Source organism: Chenopodium album, chromosome 15 (genome assembly GCF_948465745.1).
Source record: "Chenopodium album chromosome 15, dcCheAlbu1.1, whole genome shotgun sequence".
In the NCBI taxonomy this organism is placed as follows: domain Eukaryota; kingdom Viridiplantae; phylum Streptophyta; class Magnoliopsida; order Caryophyllales; family Amaranthaceae; genus Chenopodium; species Chenopodium album.
Genome location: NC_137848.1, coordinates 34,637,558 through 34,660,737, shown reverse-complemented (window position 1 = coordinate 34,660,737; position 23,180 = coordinate 34,637,558). Strand labels below are relative to the sequence as shown.

General features: G+C 35.4%; 1 long non-coding RNA gene across 1 annotated transcript; it reads left to right on the top strand.

Moving 5' to 3' along the window:
- The first annotated feature begins 14,647 nt into the window (after positions 1 to 14,647).
- On the top strand, positions 14,648 to 15,335 carry LOC145582168 (uncharacterized). The gene is made up of 3 exons (XR_014099806.1): positions 14,648 to 14,752; positions 14,840 to 14,911; positions 15,254 to 15,335. It is a non-coding gene; the product is annotated as an uncharacterized LOC145582168 (long non-coding RNA).
- Positions 15,336 to 23,180: the final 7,845 nt, after the last annotated feature.

Below are 23,180 nucleotides of genomic sequence, written 5' to 3'. Positions count from 1 at the left end.
TAGATGATGAGGTACGCCCATCATATCAAAGAACGCTGTAGTCCAGGGTGTATGCCCCTCACCATCTCCTGACCCACCAGTCGGTGGAAACCTCAGCAGGGGCAGTCCACCCAGGCTCACCAATCGACAACGACTGAGGCTGCAAGGGCCGACGTCACGCCAACCTCGTACGTCCCACCACCCATCGAAGGAGCCGATGTCACGCCTCCTTGGCCCGTCGGCCCAGCAAAGACATCCTCAGGTGAAGAAGCCGAGCCCTTGGTTGGAGCAGCCTCAGACCGGCCACCTCGGCCGCTGTCAGAAGTGCGGCGACACCTTGAGCCAGATCTACTCGGCTTTCTCCTAGCCTCGGGTCTGGACCGAGTGCGAGGTGAAGGAATAGGCTGTCCCTACAAAGGTAAATCAAGTTAGATACCAAGTAAAGAATATAATGAAAGGTGATACAAAAGAAAGACAAGAGAGATACCTCCTCAACGTCGTTCCCCAGACAGGTAGCTCGGTTCCGTAACCTCACGAGCTGGCTGCGAAAGGCGTCTATACACCTCGCCATAGCTGTCACCACCTCGCGAGAAAACTGTCAAAGGATTAAAGTCAGTGATAATACAGAACAAATACAAAAGCAAGAAAACAGATAAACTCACCCGAGTCTGGTGACGAGGAATGGAGCGCTCCACAAAACGTTGATCCTCGGGGGCTGGAGGAATCATCTCCTCGATCGGTCCGAACGTACCCTGGTAATAGATAGACATCCCCGGAAGAACGAACTCCCTAGGCCCAGCCTGATAAAATTCAAATGATCAGAATTCACTTGGGGGTTACCTAAAGAAAAATAAAAACTAATCATACCGCTGCCTCCTCAGAAAAAACAGGGACCGACGCTAGAAAAGGCAGCAAGTCATCCTCGTAACTATGCTCCAAATGGACCTGAGACCGCCAGGGAGTGCCAGGAGACGACCGACTCGCGCAGTCACGCATCAACGCCTCGTGAAACATATGTTGAGGCGGGCAAGCGGGGACGACGAAAACATCCGAGGAGTGCTGAATAGCTACTCTCTCGCCAAGATACACTATAGCGTTATACGTCCCCTGAAAATAACAATGCTCGGTAGTATACCGCGCGGCCAGCGCAGGTATAGCTAAATCAGCCCATGGTCGGTATACCACGTTAGGCTCCTACAAAACAGCTATTTAAGATAAATGCACTCAAAAGAGTAATATAAAAAAATAAGTGTTCACGAGAATCTACCGAGAGGATCAGATCTCGAATACGTGCAGTCTCAACCTGGCCAGTGTGACCTCCCCAACCAGCGCCGACGAGAAGCTCGCGAGGTGAAGGTCTCACCAGCGCAAGCGAGGGGAAGTACTCGTAGAACCAAATCTACATAGATAAGGAAAAGTCAGCAAATGCTTGCATGAGTCTAGAGCTAATTTCAAAAGGATAGAAATATACCTCTACGACCCTCCAGAAACTGGAAAGTTCGACCTCTCCAGACAAGGCCCTGTGATGACAAGAACGTCGCAGGCCCAGAAGAAAGTCAGCATAGGCCAAGCTGGCCCAGTCATACGTCCCGACCAGGTGAAGGTCGCGAACAGCTCTCAGGTAGTAGAGGAGCACTCGACTACCCTTGTCAGGGGAAAAGGTCTCTGACAGCAAAATAAGAACAAAGATGCGCACCCGCTGCTCACGAGTGGTCGCATCATCCTCAAAAGCCGCTACCAAGGTGGAACGACGGATGCACCGGGAACTAAGCTGTCCCGGCTGAGCCTCGGCACGGGCCCGAACAGCAATCGGACCCAATAACTCCGAAACCATCGATGAGTAGACAGTAATATCACTGTCAAATGGCAGTGGAGAAGAATGAAACTCCAAACATGTGATTAGACTGAAGTCGGCAGGAGTGACCGTCATCTCACCCTAGGGAAAGTGAAAGGTGTTAGTGGTGTCCCAAAAGAACTCCACCAAAGCTCGGACGACGAGGTTACCCCCCATCATAGGAGTACATGGCCTGAGTAGCCCAAAAGAAGGGAGTCAACCCACAGGACTCCCACAGTTGTCGCAACGCCTCTTCTCTGCTGAAATACGCTTTATATAGCTTACCAATGTCGTTGTTGCCAGAACCGTGACTGCGAGTTCTCCTACTGATCAGCCCGCAACGTACCCGCTCAGAAATATGGTGCTCGGGAGAAAAGAAAAGAGTGTGCTCATCCCACTCTGGAAAAGGTCCAAGTCTAGTAGAGGGGTCCTCACCCTCGCCGACAGGCTCGTCCTCCCGGCGTGTGTCCCTCGATTGAGAACCAGAGCCGCGTTTCCTAACAATGCTATATTATGCAAATAATAAAGATTAAGGTTCTATAGTATCTAAGGTTCGCCTAGCCGCAATGATACTATGTTCGCAAAAAATGGAGTACGTAGGACTAAAACAGAGCACAAATTCGATTTAAGAATAATCATCATTTTCAAGCAACCAAACAATTTCTTGCAATACTATGACAAATATTGTGACAAATTGTACAAGAAGAACTAGTAAAAACACAGAGAACGGATCACATTGTTCTTCACGACCTCAAGAGGTCCAACAATGGTGAATCGCTCATTTCTTCACCAAATTGAGTCAAACAAGTCTCAAAACACTCCCAAGGCAATGAATAAGCATGATCAAGCAAGTTCAAAGCATACAATTCTACAAAAGAAGCAAATTAAGCGAGAACATGTTCGAATTTTCGGAAAATTCGTAAACAAAGAACGCATAATTCAGCAAAAACCGAGATGAGTTTGAATAAAACTTACATGGATCGGGAAAATAGATGAAATAAGCTTTGATTTGCAAAACGTTTGAGAGAATTCGGTTGAGAATTGAGCGAGAACGAGAAAATTGAAGTTTTGCGCAAATGCGAAAAAACAGAACAGCAGCAGCGGAAAATGAAGAAGAAAGGGAGGGTATTTAAAAAACCCAACCCTGTTGCCAAACGACAAGTTTGTCGCGTGACGAAAAAACCTGTCGCCTGGCGACAAGCAGTTCCGGCTAGCGCTGGAGCGGCGACAGAGTACAGGGCTCCATAATATGGTTATGTGAACCTCGTGCAGCGGTTTGGGTTCCTTGGTACGCCAGTTAGCCCCTCTAAGCAACTTGACATGATTTAATGATCGTCTCGATTACGATTAAATCAAGTGATCGACCTGATGAAAGATCGTCTCACTTAGCTTAAAGCGCCTAATCATTGGCTCACTACAAAGGCACCGACACACTGGTTCACAAGCAAGCAAAAGCGCCGACGTACTGGCATAGCGGAAGCAAAGTTCAAGCAAACTTTAAAGGATCAACAGGCATTGGTCTTCGGTGATATTCTTCGAAGTATTGTCGCAACAAATGAGGATAACTTCAGGCGAAGATATCTTCGACAGCGTTCCCTAGCTTGTGGAGGGTTGTCACAAACAACTGAAGATGGCTACAAGCAGAGTTATCTTCGATCGTGTTCCCTAGGATGTGGAAGATGGTCACAAGAGACGGAGAATGACTACAAGCAGAGTCGTCTTCGATGAAATAGGAGGCAGCTACAAGCAGAGCTGTCTTCAACAAAATGCAACAAATCGGTTACTTCAGAGACGTGTGCTCGACGGTGCAAGATACGCGTTTCTTAACTCTCTTATCTGTTTAACTAACGCTAGTTTGCAGGTATCGGCGTTACAAGAGTAATTTAGGAACGCAGAACGTTTTGAATCATTCTCCGTCCCTATCGATACTTTGACTTTCGTTTTCGAAACATACGTTTCTCCAAACTCAGTCAAAGTGGGGGCTTCTATAGACACCCATTTGTGTCTCCCCAAAACCAAACCCGGTGATGAATACCTTTTGAGTCGAATCATAATCGAATGAGGTGAAAGTGTGAAAGGTCAGGTGTTGCGGTTGGTTTTTATTTAAAAATTCTTTCTTTTTGTTTTCGAAAAACAACTTTATTTTATGAAAACAGCCAATCCAGTTTAGTTTGGTCCACGACAAGGGTCCAATAATAGTGTAGTTGGATGGGGCTTGCAAAGAGATTTCCAACGATATATTATAAGCCCAATTCCGATGAGTAATGAGGAAGTTGTGGCCAAAATACTAAATTGGGCCCGGTTTGATCTTTACATGCGGCCCAATGATCTAGGGGAGGGCCCAATGTTAATTATTATTCCTAGAGTTATTAGAATTAATTATAGTCTTCTAGAATTCTTTACAAGGTTCTATTTAGTTCTAATAGAATTAGAATTAATAATTATATTTTGATAAGTTTTATTTGGAATAAAATATTATTTTATGGAAAATACGATTTCGATTTTCATGCGGACTTTACAAATCGATTTTGATTGATAAGTGGACTCCGTTTTTGAAAGCGCGTAGGAATCCAGGCTGTCGCCAAACGACAGGCCTGTCGCCACGCGACACGCCTTGTCGCCACGCGACAGACCCTGTCGCCTGGCGACAAGGTTGGTTTTGCGGCGACAGCGTGGAGTTTTATTCCTTATCAAATTCTACCTATTTTCGGACTGTTTTCTTATAAATAGGGTCCTAAACCTCCGTTTTTATTCATTCACAATCATCATCCACATCCATCAATTCTATTCTCTCTATGCTCTCATCTCTCTAGCTTTTTACAAACAAAATTCCGAATTCACGAGATCTAGACACACCTAGCCAAGTTCAAAGTTGCCTTCGCCCTAGACGTGAAAGGTTATAATTTCTGAGGGTTTGGTCCCAAATCTCTATTTTAATTATTTAATTTAATTGTTTGATTTATTATTTTCCTTGAAGTTACTAACGCGTGTATTTTGTTATTAGAAAGAGATACGAGGCATCAAAGTATGTAATCTTATTGCTCTATTCTTGTGGAAAGCATGTTTTTATTTGTTTAATTCCTAACATCACGTTAGAATGTTATTATTGCTTTCTAGTATCATGTTTAGGGTGCTTCCTATGCTTTCTAATATCATATCAATATCATGTTAGTATCATGTTAGGGCTAAAGCTTTGATTTTTATTGCTTAGTGACATGCTAGGATTTGTTATTAATCTTGTTAGTATCATGCCTAGGATCTTGCTATTATTATGCTTTAACATGATTATTATTGTTATAATTATTGTTTTTATAATTATTATGATTTATGATTATTATGTTGCTTGATGATTATTATTGTTATTGCTTAATCACGCCTTTTATGCATGTTTAAAGGAAATTTATACTTGTAATCACGCTTAATAAGATAATTAATAATCTTGTTTAGGGCTAATATGATTATAATTCAAGTGATCGCCAATAATAGTTTTATTTGTGCATTAAATTCAACCAACATAGATAAACAGGTTTAGGGTTAACCTATTGTTTGCATGTTAGTCAGAAAGCGCACATGAATACGAGAAGAATAAAGTAGAGGCCTATTTAGGGCAGGTTTAGTCTCTTTTAGGTTGGATTTGTACCTTTATCCCCGAACCCTATTTGGTTCAAGACCTTTTGGAGTTGACGATCTCATGGATCGTTAAGGGGTGTAATCTTCACCTTGTGAACGGTTTACAAGTTCCTAAAACTTGTTGGCGACTCTTTTGCTCTAGCTTCCTTCCCTTTGGACGCCACCGTGCTTAAGTGTATGATTACAGTGGGGTTCAAGTTTGGGATGGCTTGAAATATTCCCTACAATAGTGTTGTCGTCTTCATGAAGCCCTAGGTTGAAAATGAATTTCATTTTTTTTATTTAAATTATTAGTGGTGGATTCAATTGTTTTGGTAAGTATTAGTACAAACTAGTAAATGGCAATTATGACTTGATTAAATAAAAAATAATGTTTTTAAATAAAATTAGAACCAAGGAGAGATAATTATGACGTTCCACTATCCCCATCAAATCTTTTTTTTTTGTTTATTTATTTTACGCTTTTTTTAAAAAAAATGTATTGTATTAATCACTATGTGTTTTATGTAAAGCCATTATTAATAACAATGTGAGGGGTATTTTGGGTTAGTAAAAAATATTTTCATTTTAAAAGAAAAAGGAAATAAAAGATGATCTCCATAACGTTTGTATGAATATTTTGGGTTTCTATCGATAATAACAATTTTTTTTAAATTACCTCATAATGTTTAGTTACATGTACTTACTTTAATATTTGGTAACAGTCATCAAATTTTTAATGTGGTATAATTGTACAAAAGTAACAACCATTGACATTATCTTGATACAAAAGTACAAACGTTAATTGTTTCCTTTTTCAATAAGGGTCAATATTGACAATTTAATTGTAAATTATGGACCCATACGATACATTGTAAATACGGAATATGCCAATTGATGAATCTTGTGGAACACTTAAAAAAAAAAGAACATTGTCATGTATAGGGTAGTACATGAATCCATTTCACACTCCTCCATACCTTTTCCCTCTAAGATTGGTCTGACCACCCTCAAGCTATAGTCTGATTTCATTTTATAAACCACAATTTAGTGTTACTCCCGTGTCGTGCCATCTTGGTAGCAAGTGGTATTTATATTTGCTAAACAATTTTAATTCCCCAAGTGTTGAAAAAATTCTTTCATATGAATAATTGTTTGAAAAAAAAATAATTCTTAATTTTATAGACTTAATTAGTAAATTTTGTACACCTTTATCAATATACTATTTCCTAACCAAAATCAGTTTGTGTACTTTTTAGAAAAGAAAAAATTAACTTAAATATTCAAGTAAATCCAAGAAAATAATTTTTAATTCATTTTAGTTGGGAAACTAAAAAAAATCTTAAAAAGGCTTTAAAATTTTGATTTGATAGATGGTAAAGGAAGAGTGTAACTTTAGAGAACCCATTGTACCTAGTGTTGACGTCTTCACGGAGCCCTAGGATGAAAATGAATTTCATTTTTTGTTATTTAAATTATTAGTGGTGGATTCAATTGTTTTGGTAAGTATTAGTACAAATGCTAGTAAATGGCAATAATTACTTGAAATTAAAAAAAAAAAAAAATTTTTAATTAAAATTAAAACCAAGGAGAGATAATTATGACCATCCCCATCAAAGAACAAAAAAAAAAAAATTGTTCCTTCTCAAATCAAGAAAACTATACCTAGCAACATTTTTAAAAATTTCTGTAAAAAAAAAAAGTAAATAAACAAAACTACTTAAACCACAATATATTTTCAACTAAGAAAAATCTCTAGTATTCTATCTTTTTTCAACTTCAAGAGTAGTTTTTTAGTGAAGCATTTCAATAGTTGGAGAGCATGGAAGAATCATCGTCATGGTAAGTCGAATTTTACACAATTTTCATTGATTTAAAATGCTAATTCGTTTCTCAGTTTTGTAATTACTTATGAAAATCTGAGTTTAATTAATACTGTTTACAAATTCAAGAAGAACCTCCAAATAAATCTTGTTGTATAGTGTTTGCCGTGGGTTTGAACATAAATTTTGCTTGATTTGAAAAAAATTATCTAGTTAAATTAAATTATATATCACTTTGTCTCGTATATCATAACCAGTAATATCTTGGAAATCCAATGAAATTAAAAGTTTAATTTGTTTTGTTACGGCCTACAATTCACTAGAAAAGGAAATAGTTGCCCCGCCACATGATAATGTCGGGGTAGCTGATGATGCTACAAAGGCCATAGGGGATGCAAAAGTAGAGGAAGAAAACCAGCAAAGTTTTACGGAAAATGCACAAAGTATTAATGTAGGAGGGTCAGGGAACGAAAGAGTAATAGATGAAAGTGGAACAGGGCAAGTTTCGCAAGCAACACCATCAACACAAGATGTAGACAGCACCATCGGTGACTCGTCTTACAAGGTTTGCTCACAAACGTTTTTGTTTAAGTACTTGTCTTTTAGGGATTTTGTGATGACTATAAAAATCTGGATATATAATGTATTTTCGTATATTGAAATGAATTTTAAAGTCAATTAAGTACTTTGGGTTTTATTAATGGTAATTGTTTAGAAACAAATTATCTATCAATTCATTACATATTGAACAGGGTAATTGGTACTATTATGGTATAGGTTGTTCCTGAATCAATTGAAATGCCATTAAGTGGAGTAGGCCAGATTGATGGTGAAGGGAAGGGTGTTGAGGAAGGGAAAAAGAAGGGTATGGAGACAGAAAAGGGTATTGTAGAAGGGATAGAGACGGGTGTTGAGGAAGGGAAAGAGAAGGGTATGGAGACAGAGAAGGGTATTGTGGAAGGAATTGGGGATGACACTGGTGGTCCAATGGAAGATGAAGCCAGTGGAGGTGGGGTGGCAAGAGGTTCACAGCCAATTGACCCACCAAAGGATGATGAGCCCTCCCAAGCAATGGTTATGGCCATGCAGGTATGGTAATTTTGCTTTAGATTAATAGTTATTAAATTGTATTCTGTAACTATTTGTTTAGTATCACATTTCTTTTGAGAATTATTTGCCTCATACAATAAAACATAGGGGTTAAATGCAAATGATTGTTGTTGAATGTTGGATGCATATGCTAAATATTCATTTTGTATGTAAATTAAAATATCATATTCCAACTATTACACAGGGTCATGACAACATTCCAAAAGCCAATGAGGAGGGGGGAGAAGAACGTCAAGCATCGCATAAGGCGAAATATGCACAACAGGATAATGTGCCCTCCCAAAGAGTTGATATGACCATGCAGGTATGGTCTTTCATCTTTACAGTAATACTTTTTAAAATGTTATGTTGGATGGTTGATGTATGTTGGATTTTTAAAAGCAATAAAAGAATATTATATGTTGTGGATGTCTATTGTAAAGATTATTTTTTTACGTAAATTAAAACTTTGAACCTTTTTTCATATTCAAACTACTACAGGTTCATGACAACATTCCTACAACCAATGAGGGGGGAGAGCAACGTCAGCCAAATAAAGACATGCCAGATGGGATGGCAAGAGGTGCAAAGGGAGGTAATCCAGAGAAGGATGATGGTGCAGAAAAGGATGGTCCAAAGGATGGTGATGTAGAGAAAGATGATGGTGCAGGAAAGGATGGTGCTGAAGAGAAGGATGGTGGTGCAGGAAAGGATAATGCAACCCCCCAACCAACTGTTATGACCATGCGAGTATGGCCTTTTAGCTATACATTAATAGTTTTAAACTTTTATTCTACCATGATTTCTTTGTTTTGACATTTTATTGCAACGTATGATAATACTAAATGATTTGGAGAAACTGTTGGTTGCCGTATTTGGATGTCTTTTCTAAAGACTAAATAGTGATATGGATATGTTAATTTGTGTGCTAATTGCTGAAATATTTTTGTAGCCTGAGCATGTTGGGGGCGACACAAATGAAAGCGCAACAGCTACATTAGTTGTTGATCTGACTGGAGAGAAGGAAATGGCCATGAACAAGCAACCAGTAGGTGCAAGACAGGAAGGGAGGAAAAATAAACGACCTCAGGTAGTAAAATGCTTGTTGTCATAATAATTAGTGTTTTTTTTAGTCACGAGTATATTGTAAATAATATCAGTCACATTATACAAGAATTCTACACTGTAAGCGGTGTGACTTTATTTGATAATAGTAAGTTCTTTAGTAACACAATCATCTGTTTTTAACATAGTAAATACAAGAATTCTACACTGTAAGCGGTGTGACTTTATTTGATAATAGTAAGTTCTTTAGTAACACAATCATCTGTTTGTTAACATAGTAGAGAGCAAGGTTAATTGTGTGTAATGTTGGGATATAGGGGTGGCAATATCATCCAAACCCGATGGATAACCATCCACCCGATCCAAATATATGGATGAAAACCCGAACTTAAGCGGATGACGGATGGATGATGGATGGATCGAGTGACGGATCGGGTCGGATACGGATGATGATACATCCAACCCATCACCCGATCCATCACCCGACCCATCCATCCATCCGTTAAATTTATATATAAAAAAATAAAAATAAATACCTTTTTTAATAATTTAATGTCTATTGTAGTGTTAGGAATTGACATTTGTTTTAATTTAGTAAAAAAAGGAACAAGTATTAGAAAGATGTATCAAAGTTTTAATAAAATTGATCACTTTTTTTTTTTCAAATCTTGATTTTAATAATGAAAATGAAAATTTTTATTTTTTTGTATATTTATTTCACCCGAATTATCACCCGATCCACCCGATTCATCCATGGAGGACGGATGGGTCGGATGTGGATGAAAAAAAATTAGGTGATGGATGGGTCGGGTGATGGATAGATCGTTGGTGGATGGAGGCGGATAAAGCATCACCCGACCCACCTCCGATCCATTGCCATCTCTATTGGGATCTCATGTTGCATTTATTAAGCTCTGAGCAAAATTTCATTCATTTGTTACACAGGAAATTGTTTCCCTGCATGTTGTTCCCTTTGAAAAATCTTGTTCGTCGCAGATTGATGATGATGGTGCAAGTCAGGAAGGGAGGAAAAATAAACGACCTCAGGTAGTAAAATGCTTATTGTCATAATAATTATTCTTTTATTTAGTAACGATAATATTGTAAATGATATCATTCACATTATACAAGAATTCTACACTGTAAGAGGTGTGATTTTATTTGATAGTAGTAACCTTTTTAGTAACAGAGTAATTTGTTTAGTAACATAGTAGAGAGCAAGATTAAATGTGTGTATCATAGTACACAACAAGATTAATTGTGTGTAACGTTGGGATGACATGTTGCATTTATTAAGCTCAGAGCAAAATTTCATTCATTTATTACACAGGAAATTGTTTCCCTGTATGTTGTTCCCTTTCACAAATCTAGTTCGTCGCAGATTGATGATGATGTATCTGCAACAACTAATAAACAAAAAAGGAAACCTGGCAGACCAAAGATGAAGCCTAGAACAGAAGTAAGGTTCCAAGCTCTACTATTAAAATGGTGTTCAATTAATGAACTAGTTAAAGCCCCGTGCAATACACAGATTTTATAAAATTATTTAACAAACTATAACATTAAGTTAACAATTATATATAAACAAAGAATTACATTTATAAACGTAAAAAACAATAGCTATATTGACATTATTTTTTTGACAATGATGCATGTAAATTTCTAAGGCTATTGATTCATGTAAATTTCTAAGGTTTAGGGTTTATTTAGAACCCATGCTATATACCCTATCATGTCCTTATTTTGTTGACGTAGTTTGACAGACATATTGGTTTATACAAGTTTAGTCAACTTTAACTTTAGTTTTCTATATGTAAAAATCAAATTCTTAAAAATGAGTGAGTCATAGGTTTTTATTATGATATATAAGTAAGGTCAGGAAAATAATGAAACATTAAATACTGCTATAAAAAACTATTAGCATGAGATTGTAGGGAATATTTTAAGCCATTAACCCCAAGCTTGAACCCCACTGTGATTATACACTTAAGCATGGTGGCGTCCAAAGGGAAAGAAGCTAGAGCAAAAGAGTCGCCAACAAGTTTTAGGAACTTGTAAACCGTTCAAAAGGTGAAGATTACACCCCTTAACGATCCAGGAGATCGTCAACTCCAAAAGGTCTTGAACCAAATAGGGTTTGGGGATGAAGGTACAAATCCAACCTAAAAGAGATTGAACCTGCCCTAAATAGGCCTCTACTTTATTCTTCTCATATTCATGTGCGCTTTCTGACTAACATGCAAACAACAGATTAACCCTAAACCTGTTTATCTATGTTGGTTGAATATTAATGCACAAATAAAACTATTATCGGCGATCACTTGAATTATAATCATATTAGCCCTAAACAAGATTATTAATTATCTTATTAAGCGTGATTACAAGTACAAATTCCCTTTAGGCATGCATAAAAGGCGTGATCAAGCAATAACAATAAACAAGCATCAAGCAACATAATAACAATCATCATAATTATAATCATAATCATGTTAAAGCATAATATTAATAGCAAGATCCTAGGCATGATACTAATAAGATTAATAACAAACCCTAGCATGTCACTAAGCAATAAAAATCAAAGCTTTAGCCCTAACATGATACTAACATGATATTAGAAAAGAGTAAAAGGCACCCTAAACATGATACTAGAAAACATGATACTAGGAATTAAACAAATTTAAACATGCTTTCTACAAGAATAAAGCAATAAGATTACATACTTTGATGTCTCGTACCTCTTTCTAATAACAAAATACACACGTTAGTAACTTCAAGGAAAATATAAAATCAAACAATTAAATTAAATAATTGAAATAGAGATTAGGGACCAAACCCTCACAAATTATAACCTTTCACGTCTAAGGCGAAGGCAACTTCGAACGCGGCTAGGTGTTTCTAGATCTCGTGAATGCAGAATTTTGTTAGAGGGAAGGCTTAGAAAAAGAATAGAGAGAGAAAGCTTCCTAGCTTTAGAGAGAGATGATGATTGTAGATTCTTGTGAATTGTAGATGGCTGATTGTGAATGATTAAAAACGGAGGTTCAGGACCCTATTTATAAGAAAACAGTCCGGAAATAGGTAGAATTTGATAAGGAATAAAATTCCACTCTGTCGCTGCAAAATTGACCTTGTCGCCTGGCGACAAGCTCTGTCGCGTGGCGACAAGGCTTGTCGTGGGGCGATAGGCCTGTCGTTTGGCGACAGGGTCTGTCGCGTGGCGACAAGCCTGTCGTTTGGCGACAGCCTAGATTCCTACGCGCTTTCAAACACGGAGTCCACTTATCAATCAAAATCGATTTGTAAAGTCCGTATGAAAACTGAAATCGTATTTTTCATAAAATAATATTTTATTTCAAATAAAACTTTATCAAAATCTAATTATTAATTCTAATCTTATTAGGACTAAAGAGAACCCTCTAGAGAATTCTAGAAGACTATAATTCTAATCTAATTACAAAAATTACTTAATGCAAAAAATACATACATATAAGAAAATTTCATTAGGTGAATATATAGGCTATAAATAATTTTCATGAATAATTGAAAAAATAAAAAAAAGACAAAAAAAAAAAAGGAAAGAAAAAATGGAGGGAAATTATTTAAAGTGAATGACATGTGCCATCACTGGTTTCGCTGTTAGTATTAAGATTGATTGATTTATGGAACCCGGATTGTGATAAATATACACATTACTTAATGATAGTACTTTATATATTATATATTTTGTTTATTGTTTGGTAACGACCTGTTGTATTTATAGTAACCTATTAATAGTTTTGTAGTGTTAATGTTAACTGTGTTTGGATCCAACATGGTAATTGTTATGATAAATGAACTACATTGAGTAAACATATTTGCTGAATCAAAGATGGTGAGTTGTTAGGGGGCTACTGAAGCTGGGGAAGTACAAAAGAGGCCGCGTAGAAGACCGAAAGTGTCAGAGGAACCTAAGAACGTAAGAACAAATTTCAATTTACAGTTTCCATTAATTTTTTATTTTGACATTGTGTAGTTATTAAGAAATAATTTTGATTTTTTTATTAATTTTCGTCTTACAATATCCAATTGTACGGGGTTATCCCAAACATGTGCGAATTGTTATCAAATCCATGACTGAAACGCGGAAGAAGTTTGTGAAGAAAACAGTTTTCAGGACATTTCTCAAGATCAAAATGAAGCAATTTGACAGGGACTTTTTGGCATATTTATACAGTCGATGGGATCCACAAAGAAAAGTGTTACGAATCACAGAAGACTATGAAATAACAATAAACGAGGAGATGGTGGGTTGGATCACTGGACTTCCATATGGACCTCTGACTTTGAGCATTCCTGAGATGGATGTCACTGACAAAAAATTCCAAGACTTGAAGAGCAATTACGATAATTCAGGGGGGATCTGCTTTGCAGTTGTCCACAACAAGTGCATGGATAGAAGTGTGGAGAAAAAAGACTTTCTTAAACACTTTGTCCTTTGTGTTTTAGGAAATGTTTTATGCACTACAACAAGCAACAACATTAGCCCTTGCCTTTGTCGGCTGCTGAAAGACAAGTACATTAATGAAGCAAGGACGTACAACTGGTCCAAATACATACTTGATTGGATGATCAAGTATGGAGGAAGTGATCCTGCCAAGGGATTTAAGGGATCTCCTTTGGTTCTTCTGGTAGGTGAAGTTCTTTAATACAATTATATTTTAAATGTACCCTAATAGTGCTAACCTTTGTATTTTAAGTTCAAAATGACTTCTCTTCATGCAAACTGAAAATTGTTACTAACACTATGTCGCAGATTGCATACCTTGATCGTCTTAACATAGATGGTAGAGGGATGCTTTGGGACAAAAATGTACCAAGGGTAGGGGCTTGGGAACAAAGGTGTGTTGATGCTGCTATTGCCGCTGATAAGGGAAAAGATGGAAAATTTGGTGCAGCTGAGGTATAACACAAGATAGTTTATTTGATTATGTACCATACAACAAATAATTTACCTAATTTTTAAGCAAACAATGAGAAAAAACAACTATAGTAGGTGTGTTCATAAAAGTTAATACATCATGTCATAATTTTAGGTAGTTCGTGATGTTGTTTATGGAAAAAACTATCCGATCGGGGAGTTATTCGTGTCTCCAGTATGGCTTACGGATTTCAGTTCTGGTTCAGAAGTTAGTGGCAGTGTAAGTTTTATAATCATATGTATTGCATTTGTTCCAAATTTACCATGCTTGACATCAAATCTGTCTTGCAAGAAGGTGAAATCGAAAAATTACGTGAGATGAGAGTGGAGAATATCAGAAAAAGGCCACCAAGAAAAGGAAAGGCCAAAGAGGTGGAGAGTAAGAATGATGATGAGGTGCTATCTCCATTTGGTCAATTATTTTTTATCTAGTTCATTGAGTTACTAAGTTACTTACTAACATTGTTTCGAACTACGAGTCAGGATCACAATAGTAAGAGAACGGGTACAGTGGTTGCTAATAAAAGAAGGTCGAAGAATGCAAGTACAAAAGAGGTGATAGTTGTGTTAATTACTAACATTGTTTGGTGTGGAATGATTATTGACTTATTGTTTCAGTTGTTAGTATAGTTAAATGTAGGTGTTTGTAGAATGAGTTCCTAATTAAAATACTAAATTGTATGCTTATTTTTATGCCTAGAAGGGAAAATCTATTAGAAGTAAGAAATCGAAGGATGATAGTAGTTCAGAGGTGGTGTTTTTTATAATTTCATGTTTTCCATGATTTTGGATTTGAACCCAAACAATACATTATATGATCATGGATTATGGAATTCAATTAATTTTAATTGACAACGTTGTTACTTTAACAAACGTTTATCGGTTTAAATTCTTTAGGAGGGACAAGGACTGCCACTAAAGGGCATTTCAGTTGGGAAGAAAAGATCAAAGGCAGGTTCATCTTCAAGAGATGAGCAGGTATTGTTTTTCGTGAAGAGTAGCACGTATATCCATGTTTGATCTAGTAACTATTCTAATAGTACCCACAGGTATTGTTTTTCGTGAAGAGTAGCACGTATATCCATGTTTGATCTGGTAACTATTCTAATAGTACACATGATTAGATCTTCTTGGATTATGTTTTTCATGGTTACTAAGTTAATCACTATTAATATAGAATTACAAAGGTGTAGTTAATACAGAAATATGTTTCTCATTGATCCCAATTTAATTATTCTTAATATATTTATGAATGTGGTAGGACAATTTACAAAATAAATTTAATACTTGTAGTAAACATTTCTAGTTCATCTACATTTATGTTTCTATAATTTGTTTATCATGGTTACTAAATTAATAACAATTAATATTTTTATCAATGTCGCAGGCCAAAAGACAAAAGAAAGGAGGCAAGTTGGGTAAGAAGAAAAGAAATCAGGAGAAATCTTCAGATCCTGAGGATGAGGATGAGGTGATCTATATATTTTTACAATGAATATTATAATATACTTGTAGTACACATGTGTAGCTAATCTATAATTATGTTTATCATGGTTATTAATTTAATCACAATTAATATGAATGTCACTGTGACAGTTAATCTAGAATTATTTTTATAATGGTTACTAAATTAAAAAAGTATGAAAGCGACGATACTGAATCAGACAAGGAAACCAAAGAGAAAGATGACGAGGATGAAAGCACTGACAGCGAGGGCTCCCAAAGAGAAGATGGACCTAGGGAGGAAGATGATGATGAAGGGGGAGGGAAGTCTAAGGAGGATATTGAATCTGGTGTAGAAGATGAAACTGATAGTGACAATGGACCTCCTGAGGAAGATGAACCTGATCAAGATCGACCTTTTGAGGATGATGGACCTGATGAGGAGGATGGTCCTCAAGATGAGGTGATTCTAGAAGAGTTACATTTTATACATTTGCTACATCCTAATATGCTACAAGTGTTTAGTCATAATTTTTTGTTGTTAGCCTTTTTAGGATGATGAGGTAGGACGTATAGCAGATCCTGATCATGACCTCGATCGACCTCGATCTAGAAAACCACCTAGTATGTCCCCAACCGCTACAAGACTTGCTGAAAACATACTGTAGAAAAAAGGCGATGAATCGTAAGTTTCATTATCAAAGACAATATTACATGCATTGTTATAATTGACCATTACTTTGTCAATGAGTGAATTATATTTTTGATAAACATTTTTTACTTGTAATAATAAGGTTGAGAAATTCAGTGATGTTTAAGTTTCAAACATTGTCTTTGACTCGCGGCATGATACACGATTCGTTTAAGAAGAACGGGTCAATATCTGAGCTTATTATGGAAGCCTTTGGGAAGATGTTGAATGAATTCACTAGTGAAGATCCAAAGAATGGCAGGCATGTTTACATGATGCCAGCAACGTACATGGTATTTACTTTCAAACTTAGTATCATATGTTGTTGAGAAGTAGGTAGCAATTAGTATATTATGCTAAACAAATTGTGTCCCATGTCCATGTAGGATGAGGCTATAAAGAAACTAAGTGCCAAAGGCAATGTTGGGGACATTGTGAAGCGATGTGTGGAGGCCATTGCACAGGATATGGCAGTTTGTGAAAGATTGGAAAAGCATAAAAGGGTAAGATAATCATGGTCGATTATTAATAATTCGGTTTTATTTTGGTTGTTTATTTTTCACATATATCTATTTTGTGGTTATTAATAAAATTGAGTAGGGTACTAATTAAATATGAAACATGGTGATTTCATTTCATTAACTAATTAAATCAATTTGGCAGGTCTTCTTTCCGGTGTTACACAATGGAAGATGGAAGTTGTACTTGATAAGTTAAATTTCAAAAAAAAATTGTTGTCTTTGACACCAAACACACATATCCACACCCAACTCATTCGAAAGTACTCACGATGGTGGTAATTCACTATATCCTACCAATGATTAGTATTACTAATACATTTTGTATCTTGTCAGCTTAAAATTACTTTCATAATTGAAAAGTAGTCATTGTGTAGTGTTTGTGTAACTAATTAGTGATAAAATATATTCAGCTGGAATTTGCACAAGGTGTTTTGTCCTTAATAGTAACAAGCATATCTAGTGAGTTAGAGTCGTTTGGAGTGACAAATTTCAATAACATACCCAAGGAAAAGACAGCTCATGATTCAGGGATGCTTTGCCTACTGTTTTTATACAACATCTTCAGCGATGTGAACGAGTGGATGCATGTAAGTAGTTTCCAACTATATTTTGGGATATACTTTGATCTATTTTGGGAATATTATAGGATATATTTTGTTACCATGATGTTTTATGCAATTTAACAAACTAAGTATGTAAGTAGTTTTCAACCAAGCTTTGGTATTTTATGCAATTTAACAAAGTATGTACTTTGGTCGCAGTATGTTTTTATGTTTGTAATCTAAGACTTGTTAGCAAACAATTGAATGCAGTCTTACAAGGGGAATGAAGAGCTCTACAGGAAGACACTATGCATTAACATTTTGCTGGATGATGTGAACGAGCTTAGTGGGGATTTAGCAGAATTTGTGAAGGGTGCTTAAGAAGGGTTGGATATTGGTTTTTATATTTGGAGACAAGTTACCTTGTTGTTTGATTCATGTACCTCTTTGGCATGAAGTACTTATATTAGTATTAGTAAATAATGGATAATTAATCAACTATGTACATGGTGGTTGTTTGTTATTTCAATGTACAGGTTGCTTACTTTATGGTTGCCCATTATGCAAACTGGTGAAGATTTAATTTTATTGTTTAATATTATAATTTTATTTAAGTTTATGGTACATTACTAAAACAGTCATTCTTCCTTTTAAAACTGCAATCGTTACATTTGAACTTGAATTTTAATCGGGTGTTGGCATAAATTACTTAATATATTAGTATCCTTTAAGTTTTATATATGTATTTTTATTTGATACTTTATAAGTTACTACTTCATGGTAAACTTAGTAAAAACATTGCAGCAATATATTTTTTGTTAATGTAAGAATTGATTACTTGATAATTCCCGCCGACTTTTACATTCATTTTAGGAAAATTACCCATAATTACCACCTACAACGAAGTTTTTTTTATTCCTGTTTTTCTTGTTTGATACAGATCAGTTTAATTTAAATTTATTTTACCACAAATCGTTGAACTGAAAGACTTTATCATACACCTACACGCTTACATGTTTACTAAATTCGTAATGACACTCTTTTAGTGACTACAGACAACTTAATGTTGCATCATTTTGCAACTTGGTAATTTTGAGCAAAATGGTTCATTGGTACCGGTTAGTATATTATTTAGTAACACATTCGAGAAAGTATCTATAGTAAATTGTGTCATAAAAATGAAAATAACAAGAAGATGTTACTAAAAACGCTACTTTTAATTGCAAATATAAAGTCAACTACAAGGGGTACCAATTTGAAGCGGTTCTTATATATTAACCGTTTTATAACCTCTATAAATAACTTCAGATTTGGTTATAACACAATATCTGAAAAAAAAAAACAGAAACAAAATGGATGGTGGTGACAAAGGAAATGAATCTCAATCTGAAAACTCTAAGAAAAATAAAGGAAAGAGGCCTATTACCGAAGTGCAAACATCTGACAAGGGTGATCCGAATTTGCATAGGACACCGAAAATACAAAAGGTAAGTTCTAAACCATTTGTAACGTAGTAAGATTATAATAATTTATAACGTACTAGTTGTTTATGGTTTAAATTAGGAAGGAATCATATTACATATGTGATCCAATTCTTACTTTTTTTTATCAATCTTAACCACGCGTTGTTGTTTATTTAGGTGGAATATTGTTCTGTAAAAGGGGGAGAATATTTTGTTGGAGAATGTTCTAAAAGAAAACTAGTAGTATGTTCTTGCCACTAAAGAATCAAGAAGGAGAAGAAAAAGACTGCTTGGGACGGACATATTAAGCCTAAGGGGCTATATTTCCAATTGTGCGACTACCACACTATTAAGGCGAATGATAATACAAAAGTATCGGTCTTCTTAGGACTTGAATCTGTCATGCACCACGTATGGATGAGATTGCGTGAATTTGATCTTGCAAGGTGCATGTCAGTGTGTAGGGAATGGGGAAGAATAATTCCACATTGGAGGCACACTTCGGCTATTAATAGTTGGTATGGCCATAACCATGGAGGTTTAGGGCCAGGGAAGGGCATTAGAATGCCATACATGTATACGGATTCAAGTGAAGATGATACAGACTCTAATGAAGATTTCTACTCCGGAGATGAAGAGAAAAAGTAACACTATATGGATTATTCACACAATATTAATATAATTTATTATACTAATATTAGTTTAATACTTAGTAACACTATGTGGATTATTAAATTATTGGTGAGTCTTGAGCGGAGTCTTGACTCAATACTCACATACAAGAATATATAATTGTTGCAATACAGTGGTGCAAGACTAAAGGGAGTCATGAGATGTGTTTTGGATCGATTCTACAACTCATCTTAAGACTATACAAATTTACAAAAAGTAATCAGTTTGTTTTTTTTTTTATTTGGCTAATAAGGAGCTGCCAACTAATCAGATCAAAAAAGTTGTTGATTTTTACAAAAGAAATAGATATATAAATAGTGAATCTGGAGTGAGTCTTGTGATAATGTGTAAAAATTGAAGAAAGTCTCGTATGAGTCTTAAAAGTAAAAAAATTATTTAACCTGTGGAAATCTGACATAGGAGAGTTTGAATTAAGAGTCTCGGTCTGAGGATAAACTTACCCTTAGTATTAATAGATATATAGCAGTATGATCGTTATATTATGCACCACATTTGAAATTGTTAGTATATGTTTAATTTAGCATACAATCTCAGATTGTATCTTTGTCAAAATCAAATGGATGTATGGGATATACGTAATACAATTATTATACTTTTTAAAAGAATGACATATGATTTAGTGAAGTTCAATGTCAAGGTTCGAACCTCTGGTGTGGTTGCTTTAGCTGCCATAAAGCATTAATAAGTTTCTTAGTGTGTTCATAGGATTTTGTTTGTTATTATATAGATTTTTTCCCTCTTTTTCTTACTAATAAATATAATTATAGATTAAGATCTTATACTATATTTTTATATAAGTTAACACACACAGTTATATTAAATAAAATTGATTTGATACCTAACAAACAGTTATCGCTTATAGTAGAAAACATTACCTTAATTTGCGACATACTATAATATATTTCAAGGTAATATTATGTTTTTAACAAGATAAAAATAGTTGGGTATGTATTGATTTGGATTCACTTCAAATTAGTGTGTGTATTTTTTTAAATTTTTAATATTTTAAAATTATTGTAAAAGAACCATTTAGATACAAAATATGATATGGTGTATTATTTTCTAAAATTTAGCTAGCTCACAGACATAAATCCAGTTCAACCAGAATTATAAATCCATTATGGAAATAAGCATGTATAAAATTAGACCACTTATATTATAGCTCCAAGTCTATTTAGTACTTATCACAGGTACACTGAGTTGTCATTATCTCAGACATTCATTAACAAAAGGTTCATAGCTAATAATCAATTTGTCGGAGTGCATACTTAATTAATATTGCTGCGATAACTAGTACTACCATAATACGAAATTAGCAAAGACTATTACACATTGTACGAAATCCAGAAGAAAGGGGGCATTCCTTCGCCATAAAATACGCGCTAACGATTTGCCCGGGAAGAATTTTTTCATCTCTGATCATATCAGTCACACCCAATTTCAATAAACACTCCACGATGTTGTTGTCGTTGTCATACTTGATTATTATGGTTGCAAGCCAAAACTTAGGTCCATGGAGCAACTGCACAATTGATTCCTCCGGGAATCCAATCATGTATTGTCTTGCGTAATTGACAGGAACATACTGAAAAAAACAAGTACATTAGTTACATAAATTAACTCCCTTCACATCGAAAACACACCCAACACTACTTGCTCCAACTACAAAAAATTATTTAATCAAATGTGCTTACTCAAAATGCAGTAATCTTACCATTCGCCCGGCCTTTATGTAATGCTTGGTGAATTTAGTACTGAATGAGGGTGGATCGTTCTTTTTAATAATAAAATGGTCGAAGTCGTCATCTGATGATTCACTTTGACGCACATAGTCATCATGTCTCAACTCAAACCTATGACGATATATTCTTGCCCGAAAATACAATATCCATAATAAGACGTGAAGGACATCTCAACAACATCGCATTCTCTGACGCCATTTTGTAAAAGGAATTGTTTCCATCCTTCTACAAGGAAACATCTCCAACGGTGTGCTCTTTTAACAAGTCTAACGGTAACCGGATACGGGATATCACTGTTACCCGTTACTATATAGTAGTTCATGTTTTGGAGCATATCCTTGATATCTTCGGGAATAATCTATACATAACAGAGTTAAATTCATCTATAATTCTATATCATATTTATGTATCGTGGTTGTAGACACCCAAATGTGTCTCCCCAAACCAAACCCAATGATGAATACCTTTTGCGTCGAATGATAATCGAATAAGGTGAAAGTGTGAAAGGTCACGTGTTGCGGTTAGTTTTTATTAAAATTCTTTCTTTCTGTTTTCAAAAAACAACTCTATTTTATGAAAATAGTCAATCCAGTTTAGTTTGGTCCACGACAAGGGTCCAATAATAGTGTAGTTGGATGGGGCTTGCAAAAAGCTTTCCAACGATATATTATAAGCCCAATTCCGATAAATTATGAGGAAGTTATGGCCAAAATACTAAACTGGGCCCGGTTTGATCTTTACATGCGGCCCAATGATCTAGGGGAGGGCCCAATGTTAATTATTATTCCTAAAGTTATTAGAATTAATTATAGTCTTCTAGAATTCTCTAGAAGGTTCTCTTTAGTCCTAATAAAATTAGAATTAATAATTATATTTTGATAAGTTTTACTTGGAATAAAATATTATTTTATGAAAAATACGATTTCAATTTTCATACGGACTTTACAAATCAATTTTAATTGATAAGTGGACTCCGTGTTTGAAAGCGCGTAAGAATCCAAGCTGTCGCCAAACGACAGGCCTGTCGCCACGCGATAGAGCTTCTCGCCAAGCGACAAGGTTGGTTTTGCGGCGACAGAGTGGAGTTTTATTCCTTATCAAATTCTACCTATTTCCGGACTGTTTTCTTATAAATAGGGTCCTGAACCTCCGTTTTTAATCATCTACGATCAACAATCCACAATCACTATCAACAATCCACAATCATTAACAATCATCAATTATTTCCTAAATATTCTCTAAGCTCTCATCTCTTTAGCTTTTCACAAACACAATTCTGCATACACGAGATCTAGACACACCTAGCCAAGTTCGAAGTTGCCTTCGCCCTAGACATGAAAGGTTATAATTTATGAGGGTTTGGTCCCAAATCTCTATTTCAATTATTTAATTTAATTGTTTGATTTTATATTTTCCTTGAAGTTACTAACGCGTGTATTTTGTTATTAGAAAGAGGTACGAGGCATCAAAGTATGTAATCTTATTGCTCTATTCTTGTAGAAAGCATGTTTAAATTTGTTTAATTCCTAGCATCATGTTAGGATGTTATTATTGCTTTCTAGTATCATGTTTAGGGTGTCTTTTACTCTTTTCTAATATCATGTTGGTATCATGTTAGGGCTAAAGCTTTGATCTTTATTGTTTAGTGACATGTTAGGATTTATTATTAATCTTGTTAGTATCATGCCTAGGATCTTGCTATTATATTTAAGCTTTATTATTAACATGA